The sequence below is a fragment of the Pelecanus crispus genome, chromosome 1 (genome assembly GCF_030463565.1).
Source record: "Pelecanus crispus isolate bPelCri1 chromosome 1, bPelCri1.pri, whole genome shotgun sequence".
Classification (NCBI taxonomy): Eukaryota; Metazoa; Chordata; class Aves; order Pelecaniformes; family Pelecanidae; genus Pelecanus; species Pelecanus crispus.
The window spans coordinates 156,305,104-156,317,355 of record NC_134643.1 but is presented as its reverse complement, the minus strand read 5'-3'; positions in this window follow the sequence as shown (position 1 = coordinate 156,317,355).

The window sequence follows — 12,252 nt, the reverse complement described above, 5'->3', positions numbered from 1 at the left end:
GCCATCCTCCATTACAGTTGCTGATACATACAAAAAGCACTTGTTAAACCCTTTTCTACTCTTCCGTATCTCCATGCTTCCTCACATAAAAATTGCCTATGATGTGTATATGTCATCATATGCAGTTTTTCCTCTCTAAGTCAAAAAGAGAGGAAAAACACTTATGAGAAAAAATTGCTCAGAATCTGGTGCTCTGCTCAAAATACAATTAACAGCTGTACATTTATGAGAGAATTCAATTAGCTCTTCACTTCTACGCTTTAAAGGGATAACTTATCACATTGATAATATTACAAGAATACTGATCTCAAAGTTTGGAGAAAATAAACAACTGGGTTTTGTTACACAGAGCACACCACAGGTACCTACGAACAGACTTCTTTGGGCAGCCCATTCTGTGGTGTTTCGGGTGTGCACGGGAGTCTGGGTTACAGTGAGAACATCTCTCTTTGCCCCCCCAGTCTCCAAAAACTTTCCAGCCTTTGTTAGCTGATTAATGTCACTCTTCTAGCACTTAACTGTCAGGGGTGTAAATCTTGAGTTCTGGGTGGACTCCTGAGCACATCTGTCTTTGTTCAATAAAATGTCACACCAACCACGTGAAACCCTAATAATGTCAACTGTAGAAAGGTGGTGGTAGGGGTGGAGTATGCGTATGTTTTCCGAGACCTTTATTACATGTTTGAACACACAAGCATTATCCTGACTCTGCTGAATCTTTATAACAACGTCTGTTCTTTGCAGGGCTCCTATCCTGAATGACATTAAAAAATATTTTATTTTATACAGTTGTATCAAGAAGTAACTTTTGTTACTCTTCCCGATTTGCTGCAGTCTCTATTCAGCATAGCTCTAAGTGTTTTACTAACATCCTGCTGTTTGTAATAGGCAGCAGCTAATACCTTTTCTTTGTGAGCTCTGCTCCTATTGTCTGTATTTACTAATTAATTTTCCTCTTGCTGTACAACACTTTGGGGCTTATGCCTTGTGAACACTGATAATTAAATGTGCTGCTACTTTTAAAGGGAAAAGAAGTTAATGACATTCTGTAATGTCTGATTGATTACAAAACTGAAGTTCCCCTGCAGTAAATTTGTTCAGATGGAAATCTGTACTGTTAATGCTTCCTGACTTAATGGTTATGTTGGTGAACATATACAGCAGTATGTGGAATGTACAGATGTATAGATATGTTGATTTTTAATAAAAAAACCTTTTAATTACGTTTCTGTCATTCATTCTTAGATGTATAAACCCTGGGATGTGAATGGCCAAGTGAAGGAGAAAGATTCTTCAGTGGTAAATAGAGGGTTCATGGGGGTGACTGACAGAGGTGGTCAGATGAAAAGGCTGAATTAAGCATGTGCAGGGTGTTGATGGAGATAAACAGGTGTTCTTAAAAACTAATTAATTTTACTTTGGGGAAGAAGTTTTTACTTTGTTTTTACCTCTTCCTTGACTGAATCTGGGTTTTTACAGATTCAGGTGAAAGCAGCTACTGCCATTACAGATTTGGAAGATCTTGCTCTGACTCTGTGTAGCCAAAGCAATCCCTTCCGTGATTAAAGCTGGTAGTTACATGGGGAGTCTGGTCAGTGATGTGTGCATGGACATCCTGGAGCAATACGAACAGAAGTGCTAAAATGTTTTGAGAGGAAGACCTTGAAACAGAGCCAGTGTCTATCTGGGAGCATAGGCTGGTAGTTGAGAGCAGTAAAAACGGATGCTGTTTGCAGAGGCACCTCTGGGACCAGGTAGAAAGTGAGTTTAATCTGCAGCTTCTCTACTGGGACACTTTTGTTAAAAAAAAAAAAAAAAAAAAATTTTTAGGGAAAACAAACATGCAAGTGCTACCAAGGTGCAATGGTATTTGTCTTTATTACTAGAGATCCCTAATTCAACCTTAGGAGGCCAAAAGCAAAGTTACTGCCAGAGCCTAGCCCATGTCCCCAGGAAAGGGGGTTTATTATGTATGTATTTATATAAATATATATAAAAAAATATATAAGCTGGCGCTTATGTACCCTACAGCAGGGAGCTGGTGTTCCTCATCTTCCTCCTCGCTGTGCAGGAGCAATGGCCCTGGCTCAGAGCAAGCTTCAGGGCCAAAGGGCCAGGTGTTCCCTTCTTCCCACTTCCAGCAGAAGGGGCCGGGGCCACCACGTTGCCGCTGTAGGACCTGCTGATGAGGAAACCCCAGGAAAGGGAGGGTGGTAAGGAGGCTGTGGTCAGCCAAGGAAACTGATGTTATCTCCAAGGGGAGGTAGCAAGGGAGGAATGCAAAGGACAAGTACAGAAAAGGGAGGAGTCTGTGTTCAGGATGTAATTCAGCTGGTCTCCAGCCACACTCTGCATGTGCATGGCTCTCTTCTGCCTGCCATCTTCCCTGCCCATGATATAGGGGAAATCCTGTGCATGACCAAAACGTACTGAGGATGCTGGCTAGAAAGTGTAGGGAAGTGGTGGCCTGTGGGTAATGAGAAATGGGAAAACTAGACGAAATGTCTCTCAGCCCTGAAAAAACATCACTGGAAGGGATTTAAGAGAACGTGGCGGTAACCAGGCAGGAGGAGAAGTGGTCAGTGCTAGGTTTATGTATTGGCATGGGCCTGTGCATCCCGAGGGGGTGGCATGTCCTTTGCCTGCTACATCCCTCTCGCTTTCTCACGTGCAGTCTGTGGATGTGATGGTTGTCCTCGCAAACTGTAAAATGGGCAGACCTCACTGAAACCGTGGTTTAACTTTGGTATGAATGAATCGCCTCAATATTTTACTGCTCTTGTGCTAAAAATCACTTGGTTCTTTGCATATGCTGTTTGATCATCAGGACTTGCTGCTTGTTTCAAGTTTGCGCAAACAATATTTTCAGCTGCCTTTTTGTTGCTACATTTTTTTAGCCAACAGTAGGTTTATATAAAGAAATAATATCGTAAAGACTTGAGCAGTAGCTATGTGCCATTCAGTCAACTTGGTTTTAGTTGCAAGCGTGGCTTTGACAGTATTGCACTGTTGTGGTTTTATTTGATATCTCAGAGCCAAATAACAAACGGGAAGGTGCTCATTCTCCAGTTTGGTTTGTGCATTAAAAACTCACAGGCTGATCAGAAAGAAAGATGCAGAAACAAAATTTGTGCAGTTTGGCTAGTTCCCTGATTTTTCAGCTACTTCTCTGAAACCGCTGCTTAGACGGGTGAGTGGCGCTTATCAGAAGTATAGTGTATTATTTTTCCTCATTCAGGCACTTTGGGGAGAATCCTGGATGTCTTATCCCTGAGCTCAGCTCAAACCTCTTGAAGCATCTTGGTGCTCAGGAAGTAGAGGATGGGGTAAGCCCTCAGCCAGGCAGCGCAGGCGCTCGTAACGCTGCAGGCATCTCCTGGATGCTGGAGGCAGGTTGTGCACTGCATAGCTGGGCAGCCAGCAGGGTGGAAGTCCAACAGAGTGAGAGCTGTAATGAAGGGTTCTTGTTTTGGAGTTCAGGTCTACATTCACCTGGCAAGGTTTCTACAGCCTTGTCGGGTCAAGTGTGTTCGTTTGGCTGAAGCAAAGGCTGCGGGCATGTTGGTGGGTGCTCAGGACGCTCTTACAGAGGGTGTTTGGGACACAGAAGTTGGAGTGCAACGTGATGCTGAAAGGAATGAAAAACGTTACCGCAACAAGTATCGCTTCGTTAGCTCAGCCAGCAGGAAATACACCCTGGAAAGCCCTGGTTTGCATTTCCCCAACCATCCATCCAGTCAGTGGAAGAAAGGCAATGCAAAAAGCATCAAAAGAAAGCAGTTGTGGCTTTGGCACAGTAGGATTTCAGCTAGTTTTGCCTCTAGACGGTGGTTAGAAAATGGTCCACACTAATCACCCAGATGGCAACTCCTTCCAAGGCAAATAATCAATAGAGCATAGCTGAGTTTTGGCACAAACGAGCCCCAAAGGTCCAGTTCACTGCAACAGCCATAGCTGGAGGACAGCATAGGGTCAAAGAGGCCAGGGTTGCCAACAGAAAGCTGATGGCTGAACATACAGCAGCTTTTCAGTAGGTAATGAGGCTGATAATAATAGTCCCTAAAAATCCAATAAGCAGTCACAAACAACATTACCATTGCCTATAATTGCCAACAACCCCCTGAAGATACTGCCTTGCCAACATGGTACTTGCACTGAGTGGGACCTGATCATCCCAATGTGTGTTAAAATCCTGGAAAAATTTAGGCTGGCTGGGTTCAGGTTGGTTGTGTTGTTTTAGACCAGTGCTGACAGGCTTGAAACCAGATTGGGAAGGGTCCAAGTGTCTTCTGGTCAGCTCTTCACCAGAGGAATGTATTGCTTAAGCATTCACAAAACTCTGTGGTGGACGAATGGCTAAAAGGTGCATCTGTCTTGGAGGAATTGTTTGGGGTTTTTTTCAGATATTACAGAAGGACTGAATAAACAGGGGATTTCTAGAAAATAACAAGCTACTGATGACAGCTTCAAGAGTGTCTGCTTGGCGCTTCTCTGACCTGGAGAAGAATATTCAAATAAAACGCAAGTCCTTTATATCTGTTTGAAAGTCACAGACTGCATGCAAAGATGATTCAATGCCTTTAGTCCCTGTAACATACAAGGTTACTCTACAGTGTCAGGTGAGAAAGCTGCCAGAGTTTGACAGAAGTGCAGGGTTTTTTTCTGCTTGAACCACAAGCAGTTGAAGATGGGGAGGGAGGAGCACAGGATGGATTTGTATCTGCTTTTTTAAAAAAAGTTATGCACTTTTATATTTGCAAAGAGGAAAGGAGATTTTCATTTCTGTACTTGTTTGATCCATCTTTAGGTTTTAACTTGTCGTATCTTATTTCAAAGCATCTCTGTGGCCTGTTGTGACACACTCGTTTGTCAAGCAGAAGGTTTAGCGTTCCTCCTTCAAAACCTTCCTGAAAGCTCTTGTTCTGGATAGCAGCCACTCAGCACGTCACCCCTAGATACTCCAGTGATCATGCCAAGAGTAGAAATATTTCTGACAGCAGTTGCTCATTCTGTAATGCTGAACGGCCATAGAAATATGAGGGTCCAAACTAAAAACCACAAACTAAAGGAATCTCAATCCTGGAGGAGGGAGGAATTCTCTTCTTAAGCTGCAATTCATTATTGATACCTCGATAACCTACGCTTTTGGTTTTCCCACCTGCCTGATACCAAGTCACTTATAAGTGTGCATAGTGTTTTGTACAAATAATCACTTGTGCTGACAACTTACCTCCCTGTGGGAGGAAAAATGGAAAGAATTTCTTGATTGAAGCCATGCCACGACAGGATTCAAAGGCATCCAAAAAGATCTGCCAGGGCTTTTTTTTTTCAAAGTGAATACCCCCAAAAGCACCAAGAGGGCTCTGAATGCAAAAGCCAGGCTTCAGGCAATCATGAGCTAGAACAATTTTCAAATGGAAAAAGCTCATGAGTTGGGTAGGGAGGAAGGTTTTTTTGCAAGCAAATTCCCTCCCCACCCCCTGCCTTGTGTCTTGCCAGGTCAGGCTTTAACTTCGTGTTCAGCTTCAGAACAGACTTCCTAAATTGCAAAGCCCCCTCCACTCAGCCCCTTCGTGCTCCTTTGGGGATGAGCCCTGCTGCTCCTGCTCTCAGGGGCTACCAGTCTCTGCTGTGTCCGCAGGCTCCCGTCGCTCCCTGGCCAGCTTGCCTCCTTGCTTCCCTTGCTTGGCTGCACCTTGTTCTCCGGGCATCTTCCCTGGCTGAAGAGCTGCGAGGGTCTCGGGGCGGTGCAGGCTGTGCCCTGCCCCGGGGGGCTCCCTCCGCCTGGGTTTGACCACTTTCCCCTCCAGACTTGTATCAAAACTTTGTGCAGTGTGATATTAAGCTTTAGGAAGATGCTAAAAAATAAAGTAAAAATAAACAGAGGTTCCTGACTTTATTAAACAGTGTCACATTAAATAAAGAGCAAAGCTGTGCTGTAATGCAAGAATTCGAGGTCTCTTAATTTGGCATCAATGTGTTTTTATGTTGCAACATTTTCATACACCCACTATTTTAATGAAGTATTTATGGTGAAATGTCAACTTTAATGGTTTTGCTAGGGAAACAATGGCTACTAAGTCAACTTACTGGTTTAATACCAAAAGGAGTCTGAAGGCATTTGTAAGCAGCCCTGTTAAATTCTGTCCAGCTGTATCTGTAGAAGTCTGAAGGAAGCCAAGGGGACAGCCCTGCTGCATGCGGACTTATGTCATACAACAAATAGCAAGTGCTGATTTCATGCAAAATGAAAGTCTCAGACAAGATCTCCTGAATCAAAAATTGCGAATCCTGAAAAAATGAATCCCGAAGATATATATCCTTGTCTTCTGAACTGAAGGAAATGGAGTTGAACCTGCTAGAAGTTTTGCTTTGTTTTACTCTCTAGTAGCAAGATTTGGGCTGAGAGGAAGGGGGTGAGGACTGACAGTGCTTAATTGCTGAACAATTTTTACAGGAATATTATTTGTGAGATACCTTCAGCTTCATTTTCATTCTTACTCATCTCCAAAACCCCAAACCAATGATGACTCCCCAACAGAGCATGATGGATACTTGGCAAATGCGCAGGGAGCTGGGCTGTTCCTCATTTCTTATGTCCAAGCCTCTCTGGATCTAGCCTGAGACCCTGGCAGCAGGGTGACAGAGTAGCCAATAACATCTGGTAACAGAGGTGACAACTGCATCTGAACTTCCTCATTTCTTTCATGCCACCAACATAACGTCGAAACACTAAAGCTACCTAGCCTGTTTGGACAGTTCTTTTCATAGCATTTTCCTAAAGAAGAAAAAACTTTTTTTTTTTTTTTTTTTTTTTTTAGCCTAATATTTTGAGTGTGAGGTTCATGCCAGTTTTGGGCAACAAATTTTGTGGTCTGTGGGTTTCTCGGCCCACTTGGGCTGACCTCCAGCTCTGGTGGAGGTAAGCTGAGGTAGATGGAGGAAAAGCTAAGCACTATCCCTATTTTTCCATCGTGTCATCACGTCTTACCTAGATACTTTAGTTCTGGTATAACATGGCACCTAAGTGTTATGTGCTCCCTGCAGCATGGGGTCAGACCCATCACAGAAAACTTGTAAAAGCTCTTGTTCAGGTAGTCCCAGCAATGGAAATCATAAAAAAACCCCAGCAACCTTGATAGGCTCATTTTATGCATCATTACCTGCCGTTGCTTTAGACAACTGTCCTCCTGCTGTTGGAGCGCTCTGGCATGCAAAGAGCTTTTTTCCCTGTTCTTTGTAACATTTGAGGGGAAGAAAACTGTAACCGAGGTAGAAGAGGACTTCATGTCTCCTTGAATACTGGCATGCTCTACTGGTGAAGTGATGGTGGTGGTACTAAAAGCATGCTCATGCTGACTGTACTTTTCTGTAGGTAATATAACCACACAGTAATGAAAGCAGGTGGCATCAGTACAAGTCTAAGTCCTCGCCAGTATAACTTTGCCCGCTGCAGGTCCCCAGTGCTGCGGAGAGAGACAGAGAACCAGCACTGCGGTGGGCACCTAAGTCTGAGGCAGCCATACCGCGTCCTCGGCTGCGCAGCAAAAGGTGCTGTCTATGAGGCTGGCCTTCACGTGGCCTTTTCTGATGGAGGTTTTCTTTCAGCCAAGTCCACCAGCTGGTGGGAGGCAGGGCACCCGAGGGGAGACCCATGCAACAAATACGCTGCTCTTAAAGCACGCTGAGAGAGATACACTGAAGACCAGTACAAACTTTAGGGTCCCATGCACCCTACAGCAGAATAACAATAGTATATAAAAAAAAAAACATTGACTTGCAGCATCCAGCCTACTTGTTGATGCCTCCATACAACTGCTCTTGCTCTTGATCTGTTTACTCCGTCAAATTACCCAGCCTGGCCTCAGGAGCAACACATTTCTGCTTTTTCTGGTGGCATCGGTGAAGGTCACCAAACAAACCCACACAACCCAAGAAAGACTGGCAGCTTTATCTTTTGCGGCATAAAGAGGTGCGTACCACACGGAGGCAACATGTATTCAGGTCCATGCTTTTCACTCTGTGTGCTTTCTTACATGAAAAAATTAAAACCTCTGTATGTACCTTCCAAAAGATGGGTGCATTTTTCCTCTAATGTAATCATGGAGAACAAATTTCCAGCCTTAGCTAAATGCTGAAAAGAGCACTAACACTGTGGAGTCATGCTGCTAAGAAGCCCCTCTTCTTCCTCCCTGCTCCTCACTGTAGTTCACCTGTGGGACATTTCTATTATGTTTGCAGTCTCCCATTACAGTATTTTAAAGTGTGTGGTCTGCATTCATGCAAGCTCCATTCCTGCATACCCATCACATAAAGCCGATTAATTCACGCTTTCTGAAATTATGCACACCGCATCAATATGATATCTAGTGTTTCACCACTTAAATACTGTTTTAAAAATGGTCACATTATATTCTTCCATTAATAGTGCTTTAGAAACACTGAAAAAAACCCACGCCCACAGCAAATGTCAGAGATCTCATCCCTGTGGCCTGAGCCCACAAGCCTGAGTTTAAAAAACAAACTCATCCCTGAATAATTTCAGTGTTTTAAGTATTCGTATTTATTACTTAAGGTTCAGCACAAATCAGATATTGGCTTTTACAGAGAGAATGCAAGAGAACAGCTACAACAGAGCAAGAGTCCCAGGAGTGTCTGTGCCTGGTCAGTGTGCACAAGCAATCAAAAAAGCAGGGAGAGGGAGAAACACTCCAAAGAAAAACTAATGAAGCAATGAGCACAATACGCCTTACCAGATAAATTACAGAAACGGCATGAAAAATCCAGAGATAAGGCTGGAAGGGGCTGGCAGAATGGGGAAAAGAACAAAAGCTAAGGCAAAAGGAAAGGCAGAGGAAAAATAAGATTATGCAAGTATCCCCCAGTGCCCACTCAGCTCTTAGGACAACACTTCTGGCTGGAGACACCTGGGGCTTTGCAAATGTTGCCCCTAAGAGTCAAATGAAATCTCTGTCCTTCTGCTTTCCTCCTTGCCTCCCCTCCTCCCCTTGGCTCATCCCGCCCGCAAGTCTTACGCTGCGCTCTCAAATGCAGCAGTTCTCTTTTCACCCCAGCCTCTCTGGGCTGGTTGCTGGAAAGGGCCAGGCACCATGCCTAACTCAAGACATTTCTTCGTACAACCACAGCAGCACTACCTCAGTGATATGTCAAAGTTTTACCAGGTGGATTCATCAGAAAGGTGACTTATTTACAACTTCAAATATCTACAGAAAGGACAATAACGAGCCTACTTAATGATCATGAAACAGACTTAATGCTATTTAATTACTGCACCTGTACCAAAAGGCAGAAGGAAAAATATAATTAAACTCCAGAATTAGAAAGAGGGGGAAAAACAGTCTAAGAATACCTACTTCACCAATAAACATAAAGGTTATAAGTGGAATCCCCAGCATTTCCAAGTCAAAATAAATTTGTAAAAGTGAAAAGGTTAGAGGCAGAAAAAATAATAATCAGGCAGCAAAAGGTAAATAATCCATTAATCACGCACATCTGCTGAAGCGACTGAGCGAGCAGGATGCTCGTCTGGCTGCGGAGGAGCGAAGGCGGTACCCGGCAGCAGCCGGCACAGCCAAACCTGCCCCGTGGGTGCCGGGCAGCACCTTTGCATACAGCAGCCTGGTCCATCACCTGCTACCAGAAAAGACCACTGAAACAGAGTATTAGAAATAGGCACTAGACACAGTTCCTATCGGAAATGCTGTGCTTAAAGGGAAGAAGCATATGGTAAGAGAGGAAACTCAGCAGGTTGCGGCTAGACGTATGCCTGTGGAAAATCAAGCATGCCTGCAATGGTGAAAACTGTAGGCAAAGGAGTGTTAGCCAGCCTTGTAACGACTGACACGGCAGCTTCACTTCATTGCTGACCTTTTCCGGTTTCCTTCCTGCAAAAACAATTGGCAGGACCCTGACATGCATGGAAAAGAAGGATGTTGTCTTTACATTGAGTTTAGCTGCTTAAGGCAGCTTGCTGCATCTACTTTGGATAAGTTTGGGGTTTAAGCCTGTACAGCCAATTAATGACTGAAATGTTTTTAGTTCTTCAGAATGTGGCTGAGGCTTGACCTGCTGTGGGTGTGCAGTATTAGCCAGCCCATGTATCATCCTGACTCCCTGAGAGATGGGGTTTCACCACGTGCAAGCACCTTGGTTGGCTTTGTGAGATGCTGCCAGGCAGCTAGCGCTGTGTTTGTTTTAGGGAATGGGGTGGAGACGCTGGTAGTTCCTATGAGCTTCTATGCAAGGACAAGGCTTCTGTATTCACAGCATTAAAACCTTAAGAACTCAGCATATGCCAGAGCAAAACCAAAACTGGGGCAGCAGTCCTTACAGGACAGTTTTAATACCTTGAAAATGCACAGTACCCACCGCATATAATGGCTATTGCATCGCTGCACTAATTTAAGCTGAGAAAGAAAACATGAGTGGACCTAGAGCTGTAGCACTTTGCTGGCAGAAGAGTTGAGGCCATACGGTTTCAGCACTGGAGAAGCCAAAATCCATCCCAGGCCACCACTGAAGCCTACTTTGATTCACATAGTAGGTGTGTTTCCCAGTATTGTCTTTAGACCACTTTTTCCCTGATAATAACTCACATTAAGACACTTTCCCTGCTGTTCTTTGGTGGTTACTTATAAGCTGAAGGATCTCCTGATGAGCACATTTTGTCTGTCTTGGAACAGGTGATATACATGTCTCTAGCCTGGATTAAACAAGCTGTGTCTGTCCCAGATGTTCACACCTTTCACACTCTTCATTAGAAACCTCTGCTGTCACAATTATTCAGCCAAAATAGTCCATTTAGTTTATTTTTAAAAGCTAAATGCACTGGCACATTAGTCCTTTTAATTTTCTTTTTAAAATTTTGAGTTTAGTATATCAACATCCTAGGTGTGGAAACAGCCAAAATTAAAAGAGATTTAGCAATCTTCAGATACACCCAGGAATGGCAGAAAACAACATCTACAACAAGACACAAGTACGGAACTTTCAAACTAGAAGGACTCTGGGAAGAGCATTACATTGATTCAGATCCCAGAGAGGTAAACTTATGGAAATATGTTATAGTAAGTAACTGTACATAGCTACTCAGTAGTGCAAAATTCCCTATTTTCAGTGAGTGTGTGTAAGGTGAAGGAGTGGGTCACATTGCAAGGTTCAGAGAGTCTACTTTCACACATGGGAATTGTAGGTGGCTTCTGAGGTTTCCTTCAACCTTTTGGGCTTTTCACAGTTTAAAAGACATGAAAAGGTTAAAAAAATTTACTAATCTTCTGAGGAAACCTGTTTCAGATGATGGGACACAGCACAGAAACTTTTTTTCTGCAGGGTACATGGAGTTGAGCATTGCAAGGACCTGTGGAGGCAGGAAAGTATTGGCTTTTGACACAAATTTAGCAACTCCTCCCCTGTCAACTTGTACAGAAAAGTGCCAATGGGCAAACAATTTCAGATCCGTGGAGCAAATGGACTCCAGCGCTGCTTCAGGCTTCAGCACAGCATCGCCTGGCCTCGCACGGCACAGGGAGTGGCGGGCACGTTAAGAGAAGCTCTCTCGCACCTCGCTGCCTGCATCCCGGAGCGATAACCGCCGGGGGAGGCAGGCATTGAAATGTGAGGTGTCTCTTGAAATGAGACATTTTATTTTACATTGCTCTGTAGCAGAGGAGGGGGTGTGCTCCAGTGTAGGTGTACTTTTTGGTCACCTCTTCCTTGGCGTCCCTCCTGAAGTGGTGCTGAGGATGTGAACAAATGGTTGTTCCCTGGACATTTAAATAGGGCACGGTGTCTTGGCTCAAGGCACGCACCCGCCACGATGCTCAGTACGGACTTCTTTGGTTTGTATACATGTGCTTTGCCTGGCAGCCTACCCCTGTTCTGAGGAGGCTTGCTAAAACATGTGCTTTGCTTTTTAATGTCAGAGGTGACAAAATACCACCAGAAGCAGGGATCTACTGATGTAATAAAGCAGGAAAAAATGTTACCAAAAAAAAGGATGACATTGAACAAGGAGTGAAATCAGGTCAATCCCATAAGATCTTGTTCGCTAGGTCTTAGAGAATAATGCCTTTGGATGAATTAGAGCACATTCACAAAAATACTTCCTTATGTTTATTTTTGGTCTAAACTCATAATAAGATCCTTGGTAGGATCTTGATGCTGAGATGCACAGAGAACCCTGATTTAGCAAAGCACTTACACAGAAAAGCAGTATATTACAGTGCTTTGATA